Source organism: Takifugu flavidus, chromosome 16 (genome assembly GCF_003711565.1).
Source record: "Takifugu flavidus isolate HTHZ2018 chromosome 16, ASM371156v2, whole genome shotgun sequence".
NCBI lineage: Eukaryota > Metazoa > Chordata > Actinopteri > Tetraodontiformes > Tetraodontidae > Takifugu > Takifugu flavidus.
In genome coordinates this window covers 11,646,593-11,663,143 of record NC_079535.1, presented here as the reverse complement: position 1 = coordinate 11,663,143, position 16,551 = coordinate 11,646,593, and the positions used below count along the sequence as shown (strand labels likewise).

Below are 16,551 nucleotides of genomic sequence, written 5' to 3'. Positions count from 1 at the left end.
TTTTCAGCTTCCCTCCTTCAAAGGTTGGAGGACGCAGCAGAAACAAAGGCGGCTTCTGTACCAGCTGAGCCAGCAGGGCGAGAGAGGGATAGAGGAGGAATCAAAACGAGGCAAGGAGGAGAGCAGGGGGGGTGGGGGGGCAGGAAATGAAGAGGGTGCAAGGGGACACGAAGGACTGGAGAACTGGGAGGTGGAGGACACAGGAAAGGGTACAAGGTATCAAGATACCAAGGGGAGGAGTTAACAATATCTCATATCAATAGCGCGTGTGTGTAGTGTCTGTTATAGGCAGAATCACACACACACACACACACACACACACACACACACACACACACACACACTGTCGGTCAATAATAAAATCTGCCGACAACAGCACAAATCTCTCCACCATCCAACACTGCTCGCCATCGTTCAGAAACGCTTCCATCTTTGATTCTGATTATTTCACACTAAAACCAAGAAGAAGAAAAAAAACAACCCCTAAAACCTCCAACAAAAAGTCGACTCTGCCTATCAAAGAAACATTTCCAGCAAGTGGCTCGATGGGTTTTGAACCTATGAATCCGGCTGAATGATGGATCGCAGATGTGAATTATTAATCCCCATCTTTGGATCCGACCTTGAGCGGTAAAACTGGGCCTCTGTCAGCAAATGTGGCCGCAGCAGCGACTTCCTGCCGAAAAAAGACGCCAATAAATGAAGGATTGATTCGGGAATTCTACATTAGCTGTCCTCTTGTCCAAATACTTGTTTATTGATGAACTCCTTTGAATGCCGACGCACCCTGAACACGACCCCAAATAAACCAACTTTGGAGAGTTCTGCTAATTTGCCAGCACAGCAGAAACAGCTTCCAGGGTGTTGCGTAACTTGGCCGTGGCAGATGTTGCTCTCGCCACATGTTCTGGGATTTCCACCTTCCCGAAGCTGTTAATTACACCCCGGAAAGTCACGGGGGTCCAGTCTGACCCAGCCAATATAGCCGACCTTGCTAAATGGTGCCAGAGCCACATCAGTAGGGCCAAGGTGATTCCCGTGTAAGCGTTTATTCATGATATCTCCTCTTTATGCTGGAGGCCAGGTCATCCTACACCTCCGGTTTTCAGCTTTTCCTTCCCAGACGTGATTATAGCTGCAGCCAACAGCATCGGACACCCCCAGATCTCCGCGTACAACGCCACCGTCATGGAAACGTACAGCTGGAGTGCTACTCTCCTCACGTTCAGCGTCAGCGAGTAGGCAGGAGGCAACACGGGTAGGAACGTGGGAATGGGAACCTGTTATTCCTGGAACCGATCCCGGTAGTTTCGCCGGTTCTGACCAACATGCAAGGTTTTCTTTTACATGCTTGCTAGTACCTCAAAGAAGCTCACTTCCTGTTAGCTGTATTGGGACTCGGTACAGGCGGATAGTCTCAAATGACCCGGGGTGGGGGGGACATATGGTGAGGACGTCCCTAACTAGCAGGACACACGACTGCTGCTACAGGCTAATGGATCACACCCTCGGGGTGATGCTACATTATGGTCTGGACGATAACCCAGGCACGTGTGCTCTCATGAGGTCGGACCCCCCAGGGCAGCTTCCAGTGCTGCTGCAACACGTGGTCTTTCCATTATTCCATTAGATTTCACAACAGACCTGTTGTGGTTAAGCTTAATCTGCTTCTCGTCAATGCCGCGGCTGCAGGTTGGAGGATTCTACATCTGGAACAGCAACAACTGGAGAGTTTAGAACAACAGGCGGCGACCACCCCCCCCCCCCCAGGTGTTCACACGTTGCCTCGACTCCTGCGTGTCGTTTTTCCACAGGTAATTTGTCTTCTTCCGTTAAAATCTGCTTTCCTGCCCGTTATTGTTACTCATTTGTTGCGTCTCCCATCGTGTTTAATTCACATTTTATCTAATCGGCGCTTCCGTCTTTGATGCTGCAGAGAAAATAAGCAGCGACCGTGAAGACGAGTGAGTGTAATTAGTGCAGCAGGATGCTGGAGTCAAAGCCACTCAGCAGTAGCACCACAACAGGAGCTGCTCCCACACGGTGGCTCGGCCAGGCAGCGAGGCGAGCGAGGCGTGGCCGACGGCTCACACGAGGCGTCGGACAGCAGCAGGGGGCGTGGCCTACTGCTGAGCCTTTCAACACACCTGGCAAACGTGTTCCGCCCACATGTGCTTTGATCTGCTGCGTGAAACAAGTGTCCAGCAGCCGCCTTTGATTTCAACGGCACCCTTTTGGCTTCTATACGTCAAAAGTTAGCAGCAGCTCGATAGTTCCCGGCGCCCTCCGAGCTCGTTAGCTTATCGCTACTCTCTACGGGCCCCGCGGCGTCGTCGGCTCCAAGCAAACAGCGCAGTTGCGTCACCAGTTGGTGTATCGACGGGGTCCGAAAATGTCTGCCATTGTGAAAATCCCTTCATGTGTCACACAGCCCAGAGCCAGACTGGGATTGGGGGGGGGGGGGTCCTTCCAGCTGCGCCATCCTTCATCCCTGCATCTGTCATTCTCCTCCAGCCACAGCGGATCCTCCCCCCCCCACCGTCTCTATCAATCTCTGCCCACCCTTCCCCCACCAGCACCACCCTCGCCACGTCTGGCTGCAGAACCTCGGCCGTGCTGGCTCGGGTGGCGAGATCAAACCATCTTTGTATTGTTAGCATCCAAATTTGAGACCAATGTTTTATTAATTCACTAATGTGGATGTGGCTGCATTTTAAAACAGGCCCTTTCCAAGGGAAGGTCACCAAGGGCATTCTGGGAGAATAATACATATTTTACTGGGGGAAAAAAACAGCATTTTAAAAGAGTTTCTTTCTACTCGCTGATTATTCAGATGCCTGTCATGTCACCCCATTAAATAAAGATTTTCACCTCACTACAGACACATTTCTACCCCTGGTATTGAAACGGGTTTTACTGATTATATTAATTTAATCAGAACGGAAGTTGAAATCAAAACAGTCTAGGCCTCAGACCGAAAGAAAAGGGAACCATCCCTCTTTTTGTAGGAATCATTTTATCATTTAATTGCAGAATAACACGGAGGCAGAAGTTAGCTGGAGCTAATGTGCAGCCTGTGTGGAAGTTGGCTCCAGTGAGAGCGGAAATGCAAAGGAATAACTGAGTTAGGGCGCAGCGTAAGTGCATTTAGGTTGCTCTGCTTTGTTTAATGCGGTTACAGGATCCACGGCTTTTTCACCGAAATCCGACATTTATATTGAAACAATAACGCCACGCGCTTAAGCTAATTCTGACCAAAGGTTATGGATAGAATTCGTCTTTATATTCTCAAACCTCCCAGAGTAAAGTCGTGTTCTTAAAACCTCGTCCTCCTCTAACTGGTCCTACATCCGTCCCCTTTAAGTCACGAACCTCGCTGGGTTTTTACAGTCACGCTAATCTTTACAGGAAATGGTGTTGGTATGTTAAGCACTGATGAACGACAGAGGCACATTACATTTACAATGGCCACATTCGTCTGTGGGAGAGCGTCAGGTTGCCGATCAATACCGCCGACTCAGCAAGTTCTCATCCCGAGAGTGCTGAGGTGTCTGGATTGGGCACCGCGTGGTTTCGGAGGACCTCAGCGCTCTAAAAACGCATTAGCCTCCGCATTAGTTGTTTACAAGCGAGGCGAATGCGGGATTTCGTGCATTTGGTGAGCTTTGAAATCACACTTAACGGAATGTTTCCGTTGAGTTTGAGGTGTTTTACCACCAGAATTTGCCCCCACCTTAAACCCTGAAGCGGTCCCCCAGAGGCCGGCGGCTGTTTAGCACCTTCAGCCTATCGGCGGCGTCCGTCGAAGCGGTGAAATCGAGTTTCATTTATTTGAACAAGTGTATTTCGCTGGGGAACTACACAGTTTGGGTACCAGGAAACAGGTGGCCCAGGCATGAGTCCGTCTAATCCACTCAGAATAAGGCTATTATTCGTTCCAGACCGTTAAATTTATTTTAGGGACGCGTCACCAGTCAGCCAGACAGATGGTTTTGGAGTAAATTAGGAGATGCCAAATAAAGAAATGGCTGGTGTGGTCAACGGAGCCAGCGATACGGGGGAGCATCATCGGGGTTTAGATGTGTTCTTTGACTGCCTGGGTTTTGAAAAGTTTCCTGTTCCTGTGCTTTTTTCCATCCCCTCCTCCAGTTAATGAGGCGCACGCTACCTAATGCACCTTTAATCAGTTCAGAATTACCGATTTTAGGCGCAATTGAACACTGTTGGCACCATAATAAAAGGGAACATATGATCTGATTGGATGCGAGGGTGAACGGTTCTATGAACGAGTCGATTTCTCACTCTTTAATGTTCCCCAGATTTGCTTAAAGGCACCAAGTGCAAATGGAGTGAGATATCTGAAATTGAGAGCAGAACGTGTGAATTAATTAATCCTCGGAGAGACAAAAAGGAAATATATTAATCACCGAGGCAGAGGTGTCAGAGTGAGAGCGCTGCTCTGTCTCCATGGTCTTCAAATGGGACCTCGGCTGTCCAGGGAAACATTATACTTACACAATAGACAGATGGACGGACGGATAGACGGACAGTTTCTGTGCATTTCACGTGTGGGGAGGTGAGAAAAGCCTCAACATGCTGCTGATAGCACGTAGCTCTATTTTCAGCCTTCTGCAGCTTCTTCGCCACGTCTTGACTCCCAGCAGGCCCGAGCTCTGGGGACCGTCTACCTACTGCCGAGCCCCTGAACAGAATAGATAATACGCCGCCGCTAAGCTGCTTAAATGCTGATTGTGTGCATAAACAACGCTTGATAGCGATCCTCCGATGTTTGTTCGTCTTTTGTGTCACTAACCTGAACACATCATCCTGCTGTGCATCAAACCCATTCAACTCTTGGAAATTAATCTTTAATCCACACGGCGATGCATAATAGCTATACCACCCATGTGGGTATTACATCAGCGCACGGCAGAGGCCTCGCCATCTGGTAACCGTGACATTAGCGACCGTCTCTTTGAATAATAGCCAACATTCTGATGTGCAACACGGCAACGTCCGTCCCTGTTATTCATTCTCTGTGTGCCATCGAGGATCTCACAGTGTGCGTCAATGATCTGAGAGTGAGGAGCATCTGATTGGCAGCATATGTAACCGATACAGAGAATCGATGTTAGCTTAGCGGTTAAAACGTTAGCCAAATGTGGTGAAAAGGCATTTTCAGGTGTTCCTGGTTTGAGTCCCTTTTGGGCCAGAGGCCTTTCTCCATGTGTTCTTTCCCTTCAGTAGTCCAAAAACCTGAATTTGGTGGACATGCCAATGAGCCAAATAAGTCAAAAATATATATGATTTAAAATAAACCACCTTAAAAAAGGTCCAGTGAACCAGCACTTGTGGGGCCTCTTCAATTTTGTGAGACGACCATAAACAGCGTAAATCGCGCCACTTTAGAGTCTTACGAGTCTTTAGACTCTAAAGTGACGCGACTCACGATAGAAAAAGTCATGAAGGGACGAGGGCTGAGCCCTGGGGTGTCCCTCGGTGTACGACATGTTCATACTTTCCCCTCAGGTGATTAACAGTGAGTGTGGCTGACAGGAAGTGGACGAACGTGTCAAAGACACGCATTAACATGTTGCCCATTAGCAACTTTATGCTAATGAGCTTGTTGCTGTTGGACACTCTCCAGTCTGAGGCACCTGGGAAAACACGTCAGGGACCAAAACGTGACCCAAGTCGGTCCTGATGAATAGTTAAACACAATAATTAAATAAAAACGCAAACAACAAACTGGGGACTGTGATTTACAGCCCCGCTTCATTAATTACTTTAATCAATAACTAGTAAGATGTCGGGAAGGGAGACTTTTTTTTGGGGCTATTTGTTAGCAGTCAACTTCTCCCAAAGTTGTGTTTGTGTTTGTGAAGCCGGTGGGGGAGGATCTCACATTTTGGGAGTCTGTTTGTTTGTCACATCAAACCTTTCAAATGTTGAGAAATCAGAGGAGAAATTTCCCTGCAGTGATCAACAGGGAACGTCGGCTTTGATGTCGGCGGGTCGCTAATCAGGAAACGCGTCCAAGCAAAGGGAAGCCGAGCGGAGGAGCAACGTGCACATTTCTGACCTGGTCCGCACGAAAGACGGGCTGGTTTTAAAACCCGAGAGGTTTTTTTTTAGACGTATGAATGAAGTAACCTTTACGACTGTACTACTTTACTACTTCATACCGATGTGATGAGATCAGCCATCGCAGGGTTGATGGATGTGGACGGGCAGAACTCTGGGCTCGGGTCTGAAGCACGTTAGAGAGCATGTAAAGCAAATAAAAAACACATTAAAGCTTCTGCTAGATCATTTGTTATTAAGGATGATCATTTATTAATGCTCTGTATCACATCTGGCTCTCGTCTGCTGCTAATCAGAGAAATGAATCTTATTATGTTTCAAATTATCATCATCACACCCAAAAGGAGGGAACCTTCTCACCTAAACACTGTTGCATACGTGCAATAATCTAATTTATTAAAAGACGGCCAACGCCCAGTGTCTTAGCAGATACTCTCAGAAGAGTATCCCATAATCTTTTCTTTGATGCCCTCTTGTTTTCCCGTTGGTGCTGTGTTTCCTCCTTTTCATTGTCGTTAGATCACGCGTGATCACGCCAGATTTCTGGCTCGGCGGGCGAGATTCTAAATCGGTGGTAGCAGAGCTGCTCTGCTGTTTCATCTTCCTGTCTGGGCTCTAACAGGTGAAACCTCTGACGATTCAGATAAGGTGGTATTATTATCGCTTCAGGCAGGGCTGTAGGGATGTAATGCCGTTAGCAGTGATCCCAGAATGCCCAAAATACGCTCCGACCCAAACTCTGAACACTGGAGGAAGAAGAGATCATCTGGGATGACAGTGGCAGAGATGATCCATCTCCAGTCGGTGTTTCCTGGAGTCAAGAGCTCGGACGGGCTCCAGCCAGAAGGATCGACGCAAACACAACAGCTAAAGTTATTTTAGGCGCTGCCCAGGTCCAGCTCCGTGTGGAGTCCACGTTCTGGACCGCCCAAACCACCGCCTGACAGGGCTGCGTCGCCTAACCAAGCTCCAGCAACCACTCTGAAGTCCTGTCACTGTCAGCACTGGTCAGCAGCCTCCCCACAGCCTACTGGCTCAGCTGGAACGGGAAGCTAACTAGAAGCTAACTGCTGAGGTGGGATCTGACTTCAGCAGGGAGACGGTTTGTGCGCTGAGACGCGGATGAGTTCCCGCTTCTTCCTTCTGGGTAACGGGACGTCTGCCACAACGAGGTCCCCCTCAGGCGAAGCCAAGTGCGCCGTAACCCTGATTTACACCCGGGGTGTTGGTGATTTGTCAGAGCCGAATCTTTGGTGGCGTCAGCATGCGTGTGATATATGAGGCCAATAAGCAAGAAACAAACAACATGCACCCCCATCAACCGTGCACGTACCTGCACGATGCTTTATGGTGCTCAGAATCCAGACCACTGGGCTGGAAACAGCAGAACCAGTAGAACCTTATTTAACCGTCACAATAGCCTCAATATGAAGAGACAGAAGCAATAAACAACAACAAAGGCTCATTATTGCCCCCCCGCCCTGCGCCTTCCGCTGAGAAACATTAATGTGAACGCCCACGCACATCCTGACTTCCTTCATTCTGACGTGCGCTCACATGCACGCGTGCAGAGCGGCTCGTGACTCTGGCCTGTCCCGCTCCAGGCGGTCTTTCATGACTCCAGCACCCTTTTTTTCCCCTCCCGGTCTGGTCCGGTCCTCGCCCGGGTCACGTGCACTCGCCAGTGCCAGCCCGTTCGTAGCACCTTCTTTAAAACCACCTTCTTTAAAGCTCCAGAAAAATCCGCCCACCTTCACCCGGGCTACTCAGTCATTGCTCACTCTGAGCAGGCTGATGAGGAAGCTGCTAGTCCTCCAGCGCTCGTCCTCCGCTTCGCCGGCTATATAATCCCTTTTTACTCTGAAAAGAAATCGGTTATTTGTCTTTGCAGTCTGACTCCTTCAACCGGAAACCGGTTTGATCTAATCATAAACTTGTTTTCCAGCTGCAAACCCAGCGCGATTCCCCCGAGTGTCTCTGCGTGTCGACGTCTCTCTCTCTCTCCGTGCGATGTGTCTTTCCAGTCTGAAGGAGGGCTGCTTTGCTAAGGAGTGCTAAAAGCTCCTACTGCGATGGTGACAGGTTGCTCAGCGCTCTCCTGCGTGTTGCGCCTTCCTGTGACATCCTGTCACGCCGCTGCCCACCGAGCACGCCCGATGTCACAACCGCTCTGCTCAATACCTGTCACGCACCCACTTCCACCCACCCTTCCGGACCGGCTCTCTCGCGGGGCTCCCGACTGCTGCTGCCCGGCAGTGACCTCTGCCCTCGCCGCGCGGCGAGGGCAGAGGTCACGGACCTGCCGTGTGTTCCAGTGACTGAGGGTCAAGCAGAGAGGCGAGGAGACGGCCGCCCGAAGGGTAGAAGCGTTCTGTCTCTTCCAGGGCCTCGTTACGAGGTGATTAGAGTGGTAACGACCCTTTAACTCCAGCAGCTGTCAACTATAGCTGCACACACACACACACACACACACACGCACACACACACACACAAGTACGTGCCACTGCAGTTGAAAAATACACTACAGAGGTTTTAAATGTCATCCATAAACCATTTTCAGGAATAAAAAAGCTCATATATTTAAATAGATTTTTAATGTCAATTATTAATATTAATCCCCGCAGCAGCTTTCTTGCTCCTTAATGTGGGTCCGGGAGTTTAAAAGTACTCCGTCTGCAGGTTATATAGGGAGTATCTGATAGCCATAGTTTATTAAAAAGACCCAGAGCAATATATTTCCATAAAGTGCAGCGGCGCCGCTCTCATACTGGTCAGGATGAGGAAATGTGGAAATGCTTTTTTTTGGGGGGACAAAAATAACTTTACAATGGATGAAAACTGATGTGACGGCTGCTGTTCTACCCACGTGCAGTTTGGAGAAATCCTGCACATGCAGATATTAACAGAACAGCTTCTTTTCTTTAATCTTACACAAAATAATTGCTATTTCTGTAAGGACATCAAAAGCCTCTTGATGCTTTGATTGCCGGCCAGTCTCGGCTCCAAGTGGCAAATGCAAGCGTCATTTCAGAAGCATAATTTCAGCTGTCGGGATGGAAAGTGAAAATTAATAAGAGAAAATAAACCCCCTTCCTCGTCAGCTGTTATGAAAAAGTTAAGTTATAGAAAGTCTTAAATAATACAGACAGGAATCCTAATGTATCACTTTCCATTCCAAATGATTAATTCCTGTGTGTCTCACCATTTTGTTGCTCACGCATCATATAACCAGCAATATTCATCGCGCTCATTTGGCGGCCCGTTTTAGGCTCGCCTCATAATTGCTGGTTTCTGTGAACATTGTTCCGAGGCGTATAAGCCACCGCGATTCCCTCTTTCATGTTGACACATCTCCATTATGCCTTCTCCCCCGTGTTTATCCCTCTATGTGTCTGGGATGATGATCGGCGCCTCCATTATGATCCCGGTTTGTTGGGAAGCACAAAGGCAGGGCTCGCTGCCAACACTGGTGATGGTGTGTGTGTGCGTGCGTGCGTGTGTGTGTGTGTACGCAAATCTGATCAGGGGAATTGTGGGGAGGCAATTTGCTAATGTCAGTCAAAATCTCAACCAAATCCTAACGAACGCCGCTGGTGCGTGCGGCACGTTCGCCCATCCCACCTCCTGCGGATTCCTATCCCGCCCACTGAACGCGCGTTTTAAACGGCATCACACACACCAAAGAAAACGTACGTATGATGACAGCAGCAGGGTTCCACCTTCCCTTTATCGGCCCTTCATCCCGCCCGTCTTATCCCGTTTGCCTCTCCGCCGGTATCGTTAGAATCTAAATGAATCTAAAACTTAGCCCGCTGCCACAGGCCCATTAGCAAACACACACAAAAACACGCAGTGGGGGTGTTGGGAAACATGCCTGTGAGGCTGCTCCCAGCGTGCCCACAGCTAACCCAATTGAGCCGTACAAACAGTGCTTAAATGGTCAGGCCGATGTGTGTGTGTGTGTGTGTGTGTGTGTGTGAGGGCTTAATATCTTTAGAACTTCCTTGAACGCTGCAGCACAAGCATGACTCAGCAGTGACCAGGACGGGAACAGAAGGAGGAGATGGGAAAGAAAGCGAAGAGGGGATTATCGCATCTCAACCTGCGCTGCGTGTGTTTAACACCTGTCAACACGTACAGCGGCAGCTTCCAGTTGTGAGGCTCCGGTCAGATGATTGTGTGTTTTTGGACCGTGGGAGGATGCGAGCGCCCTACAGGAAGGCCAGAACCTCGCGGCTCTGCTAACCGCGGCCCTTCCGTGTAAACAGAGCGTTGGATCGATCCGATGAATAAAACATTAAAGGAAATTCGAGATGATGGGCAGCAGGAGTCAGAGATTTGTGAGTAACTTTTTTATAATTGTTGTTTTTTTTAGCCGTATTCGCAGTGTTGAGAATCCACCGCTGGACGTCGCGCCCCTTTATTGCTAAGTCCGTTTGTTTCTCCTGAGGCAAATCTCACTTTGGCCACAGTGAATTTGACTCCTCCGCTCCTCCTCTGTCCTTTATCTCTCCACCCTCGCAGCGCTCCGCTACCTCTTCTGCCACTTCTCTCATCCTTTTATCCCGTCACACTTTGCCAGACTTGACTTTTATCCAGTTCGCGTCCCCTTCAAACTCGCACCGCCCTCTCAATCCTGTCCGAACTTTAGAAACTATTTGTCCACTTCCCTCATCCTTCTTTTTACCAACCATTCTTCCTCCCAATTACCTCGTCTAGGCAGCATCTGGTAGCCTCGCTGTGTGTGTGTTTGTGTGTGTAGTGCTGGCTTCTTGTCATTCTGGGAGGAACAGCTGCTAGCCGGTATTAAGCAGCTAGCTCCCCTGCAGCTTTGGAGACAGATTAAAAATGCAGTCACATTCTGCCGTTAGGACCTTTCCTATATCACCCCGAGCATCAGCTGAGACAAATGGCCACATGTTGAGTTGAATAATGGTCTCATCCAATCAACGACTTGAGAGGGAAAGGACCTTCAAATGTAACAGCGACAGGCAGCGTAGCGTTCCCTGAATGCAGATGCGTGAAAGCAGGCTGCAGGCTGCCGTTGGCGACGCGATGATGTCTCAGAGGATTCGAATTACCTCCGGAACAAAAGTGCGTTTAATTACTTTGACCTCCGCGGGACGCCATCATGCCGGGCCCAAAGATCAGACCTGGGATGAGGTGTGCAGTGGGTGGTGATGCATCGTAGAACACACCTTTTCCCAGGTGTCCTGAGTAACTCTGCATAGCATCTTCACTGGACCCCCCACACACACAGACACACATATAAATCGTTACATAAAACTCCTCCCAGAGTCATTTCACCCCCCCCCACCCACCTTTCTCCACCACTCCCCATGAATAAATGATGATATTCAATCTGGTTCTTCCATAAATCCAGTGTTTGGCTTCCCTTCCTTTTTCACTCTGTTATCGCCTCATTCTTATCTCTGCCACACTATGAAAGATGCGACTGCACATATCTTCTTTTTGGTTCCATTTTCTGTAGCGACTGTTTGTCCATCTCTTTTATCTTCTTTATTTTACTCCGTCTTCTCCTGAGTTGGTCCAAAAGGGTTCGCCTGTCATCGCAGGTAAAACACATTTCTCGTGTATTATAGAGGAAGAGTTCATGACTCAAAGGCATTTTTGTTTCAAACCGATTCATTAATCACTTTCTAAAGTCCCATGTTCCCTCCTGTCGCTGGATGTGCTCCAAAGCCAAACTAATCCCGCTGCAGCACGACAGGGCCGATCGCCACAGCTGTTTGTGGTTGATAGAGGAACTTATTTTAAGTTCCTCAAACTGGATAATGCATCTGGATTGTCTCCTGTCCTTTGCTGCCTCACTGCATTTCTAAAAGAAGAGGGGAGAGGAGAGGGGCCACCATTGGCTCTGATAAAGCACATCTGCAGCTCAGCCCAAGCGCTGCCGGCTCTGGATTCCACAGGACAAACTCCCTTCAAGTCAGCGTGACTTCCAAAAGCGTCTCTTTTATTCTTATGCTCACATTTTGACAGAAAGTGAGTCGTTGATTTGTTTAAAGATTTCCACCCTGCAGATGTGTCGATATGCTGAGCTTCAGGGAGCATCGTGATGTCCATCATCATCGTCATGGCTCTTTGGTTTCCCTCTGTCTGTCCGTCCTTTTGTTTCAGTCAGGCAAAGTCTCCATCACTCCATCACTCCTATTCCCTCTCTTATCTGACCAGGTGAATAATTCATGCGTATCCTTCAAGGAAGCTCTTTGTTCTCCCCTTGGTGTTTGTCTTTAAAACTACTTGGACAAGCGTGCACACATACACGTATAGAGACGCCAGGCAGCAGTCACGCCATGGTTCCTAAAAAAAAACCCACCCAAAAAAGCAACTCTGCTCCTCCAGCAATGGTTTTGGTTCGTCTGTGTAGGAAGAGAAATCGTCCCTTCTGAGTAGGAGCATGTGGGTCAAAGTTGTGCACGTTGACGCCACCATAAAGTGCCTGGTTAGCCTCTTTCGGCTCCACCTAGAACACTCTATCTGTGGGGATGCGTGCACGTGAGGGTGCATGTGTAATTCACTCCACTGTTAGAGATATGCTCCAATGATCGCCGGGCGGGCCTCTTGGGGAACGCTCAAAAGCCTCCAACCGAAGACTTTTTGTTGGTTAATGATGTGTGATGTGTCCCACTGCTCACTGCCATCATTACACACTCTTTTAATCATATTTTCATTTTCAATTCATTCCACTCCAACAGAACTTTACATCAAAGGCTGACTCAGGGCCAAACGTCCAATGAAAGTCCAACTTTGATACAGTTGTATCCAGATCTCGGGTCACATGACGTGCGCGTCCATCCACAGGTGACTGACAGGTAACAACTCTTATCAAGGGGCACCATACTTGGAAAACTATAATGCTCAGGTCACATGCGTGACTAAAGCACATCTAATGACATCAAGGAAGCACGCTAAGGGGCTCCTGGTCATCAAGTGTCCTGACCCAAAAACGTGATTTCTGATTGGAATCTCAGTCACTCCACCTGTCTACGACCTAAAGGCAAAATGAATATTCATACCAGTTTAGACCCCAGTCATAAATATTAATAGAGGTTAACACCAGACATACTAATGAGGTACAAACCCAGATGGCTTCAGCTTACGGCGAACCACACCCGCACGCTCACGTTCGCGCTCACAGACATTCTCCATAAGAATCAAGCATCGGACACGCGCTGATGTCTGTCTTTCAAGTCAAAAAGACGGCGTGAAGCCGGAAGACTGTTTGAAACATGCTTGTAGACCCTCGTGGCGATAACGCTCGCCAGGAAAGGAGATGAGGGTAAATAAACGGTCGTGAACGTAATCCGTGTCAGCGCTAGATGGTGGCTTAATGACAGATTAAAGATGTGCCTTCGAGGGTTCCTGGCGACTGCCAGAGATTTCCGCAGGCCCTGGAAGAGCCAGGTAGGCTGGTAAATTGTGCCTCTTGTTTCCGTGAAACGAGTGGAAGACTAGTTGCTCCTCACGCCAACAGAAACACGTACCTACATATCAGCTTTTTCTTGGCTGGAATTGTCCATAAGCAAAAGTATCTTGTAACAAGATATCCGGATACTGAGCACAAAGATGTAGCATCTGGCAAAGAAGTTAAGGAAAAAAACATAGAATAAATCATAAAGGAATCAAAACAGCCCTCTGGTTTGTGTATTTGATGGTGCACATCATAGATCGGAGAGAATCAGACATGGCGACGGTTGAGGTTTGTTTTACTGCTCATCCGGCTTCCAAACCACATAATACAGTTCAACAACATCTTAAAGACACAGACGCACTACACAAAGTGACCACGCTAACCGACTGTTGATGTGCATTTCAACAACGAGATAATTATCTTTTCACAGCCCTTGCTAAAACTACCCCCCGCCCCTCCGGCCAGACACCCATCCAGTATCATACTGGAACCAAGTGCTGGTATGTGTAGACCTGAGAAGCTCATCAGAGTTCCATTTATAGCACCGTTACTGTAATCCCCCCACACAAGTGACCCAGCTGAACCGAGACTGCAGACTTCAGATGTAGCTCTGACATTGTGCTAGGCTTATCTGTCAGTATCAAAAGATATATAGATACATAATTAAGCTACACCCAGACAAGCTCACACAATACCGGGACAATAAAAGCACAATTAAAGCCTTTCAACGGAGCTACTATGACCTTATTGCTAAGCGGTATCTCTGTAATGGCTTAACAGCCTAAAAAAGGAGTGAAACTGCTTTTACAGCAGAGTGAAATCTAGCAGAATCTCCTTTAAATCAAGCAGAAATGACCTGAAAGGCTCAGGTGAGTTGTGTGCTTGGCCATGCTGAGCCTGTCAAAGCTGCAGATATGTTTGGCTCTGCAGTCACAATGAGGTCACGCCGCGTGTCAAAACTCAACTGGGTCGCAGGCTGTGAATCACGTTACAGTACAGCTGGACACAGACCCACACCTGGTGGAAACAGGGAACCTTCTCCACAGCTTTTACCTCGGAGGAATTCCCTCCACACTCACGGGTATGTTGGCGAAACATGGGGGAAACCGATTCCTTTCTTGTTAAGGTTAGGGTTTAGAGTTCGTGTTGGGGGTTAGGGTTAAGGGTTGTGGGTTAGGGTTTAGGGTTGTGGGTTAGGGTTTAGGGTTGGGGGTTAGGGTTGTGGGTTAGGGTTGTGGGTTAGGGTTTAGGCTTGGGGGTTAGGGTTTAGGGTTGTGGGTTAGGGTTTAGGGTTGGGGGTTAGGGTTTAGGGTTGGGGGTTAGGGTTTAGGGTTGTGGGTTAGGGTTTAGGGTTAGGTTTTAGGGTAGGGGGTTAGAGTTTAGGGTTGTGGGTTAGGGTTTAGGGTTGGGGGTTAAGGTTTAGGGTTGTGGGCTAGAGTTTGGGCTTGGGGGTTAGGGTTTAGGGTTGTGGGTTAGGGTTTAGGGTCGTGGGTTAGGGTTTAGGGTTGGGGGTTAGTGTTGGGGGTTAAAATACCACAAAATTCTCATCACTCGTAGGGTTTAATGCAAGGTGCCCCAATTGATCAGCTCCAGATGTCAGTTATAAGTTGTATAGTTTACTGGTTAATTTCTTCCTAATGTGTTGACTCATTGTTTGGTATTGTTAAATGGCTGAGTCATGTTTTCCGGGACAGAGAGCACCTGGTAGTGCTGTCCAACCTTTTAGGGGCCTACTCATGCCTGTGCATGCCTGTATAAGCAGATATTTTGTGTTTACCTTCTTCTCGGTGTCGACATTCTGTGAGAGCTCATGGGGGCTCTCTCCACGAGTTTGAGAGTGTTTGTTTCACACTCTGCATCTCATCCAGTAATCACCTGTCTACGCCGAAATGTAAAAAATGCTGCGACTGTGGAGAGCATCAGATAAGGAGAGTTTACACTCATCCAGTTGTTTGCAGAGACACGCGCACACACATGCACACGCACTGGCTTATTCTAATCAAAGTCCTTTTCAAAAACATCGGCTTGCAAGATAGCATTTTCTTTTCTGTGGTTGTGTTACGGGAACCAGGGACCATTGGGGCTATGGGACTCCTTTAAGTAAGACCAGAACATCAAAAAAGTAAAACTTGCCAGGAATCTACTGGCACCAGGATCAGTCCTGTCAAGTTGAATGCGATGCTGTTTGAGACTCGATGCCTGGCCCCAAAAACATCTGCTTACTTTGATATTGTGTTCTGTAATCTAGTATGTTACAAATTTCGGTGCTGCTCTGCTTCATCTGCGGACCAGAAAAAAAGAGACTACTTTTGGATATCGTACAGAGAATGCACTCATGTGTCACTATTCTGTCCCCCAGCTCTGGATTGTTTTATTATTGGAAAACTAAAAGAAGTGGGATGTTCAGTATCCCGTCAGTAGTCTGTAAATATGATGAAATTCTCTGCCAAATACAAAAGCAAATACCCTTTAGTTGAATAAATGGAGCCCTCGAAATTTTGAAGTGTTTGTTTGCGAGTATCAGCTTGCTGAGTTAAGGTTAGAGCCAAGCGCAGAGACTTTTCAAAACCTATGCCAACAGCAAGGATTAGCTGGCTTCTTTTTATAGAATTTAGGGTAAATGCTAGCTAAGTGGGATGCGGTGATTTAAAAGTCGACCCGGCTTTGTAAAGCAGATGGCAGAAACTTAACTAGCCTGAGCCAGCGTTCTCTTGCAGATATGATGTCAAAGCAAAGACAACATACTGACTGGGCTTGTATCAAACTTGTATCCACAAAAACAGACAAAGCTTATAAAATATGTTTTTACTTTTAGAGAAACAATTAAAAGCCTACAGTATGGATGGTAAAGGTAGAGGCTTCCAGAAGATGCCGGTGATATAATTGACTAACCCAACTCATTCCAGGTCCATGTGCAAAAACAGTTGAATGAACAGGTTCTATTGACAGGAAGCAAAGCTAAACCAGTTTGTATCCTGCACCTTCTACTGGATGTAGCTCTATTTTGAGAGTGAACAGATGGCCCGCACATT

The 16,551-nt window shown here is 48.0% G+C and overlaps 1 protein-coding gene across 2 annotated transcripts in view; it reads right to left on the bottom strand.

Moving 5' to 3' along the window:
* lrfn5a (leucine rich repeat and fibronectin type III domain containing 5a) overlaps window positions 1-16,551 on the bottom strand; it is a 53,328-nt gene that overhangs the window by 30,320 nt on the left and 6,457 nt on the right. The gene's annotated exons all lie outside the window — the stretch shown is intronic.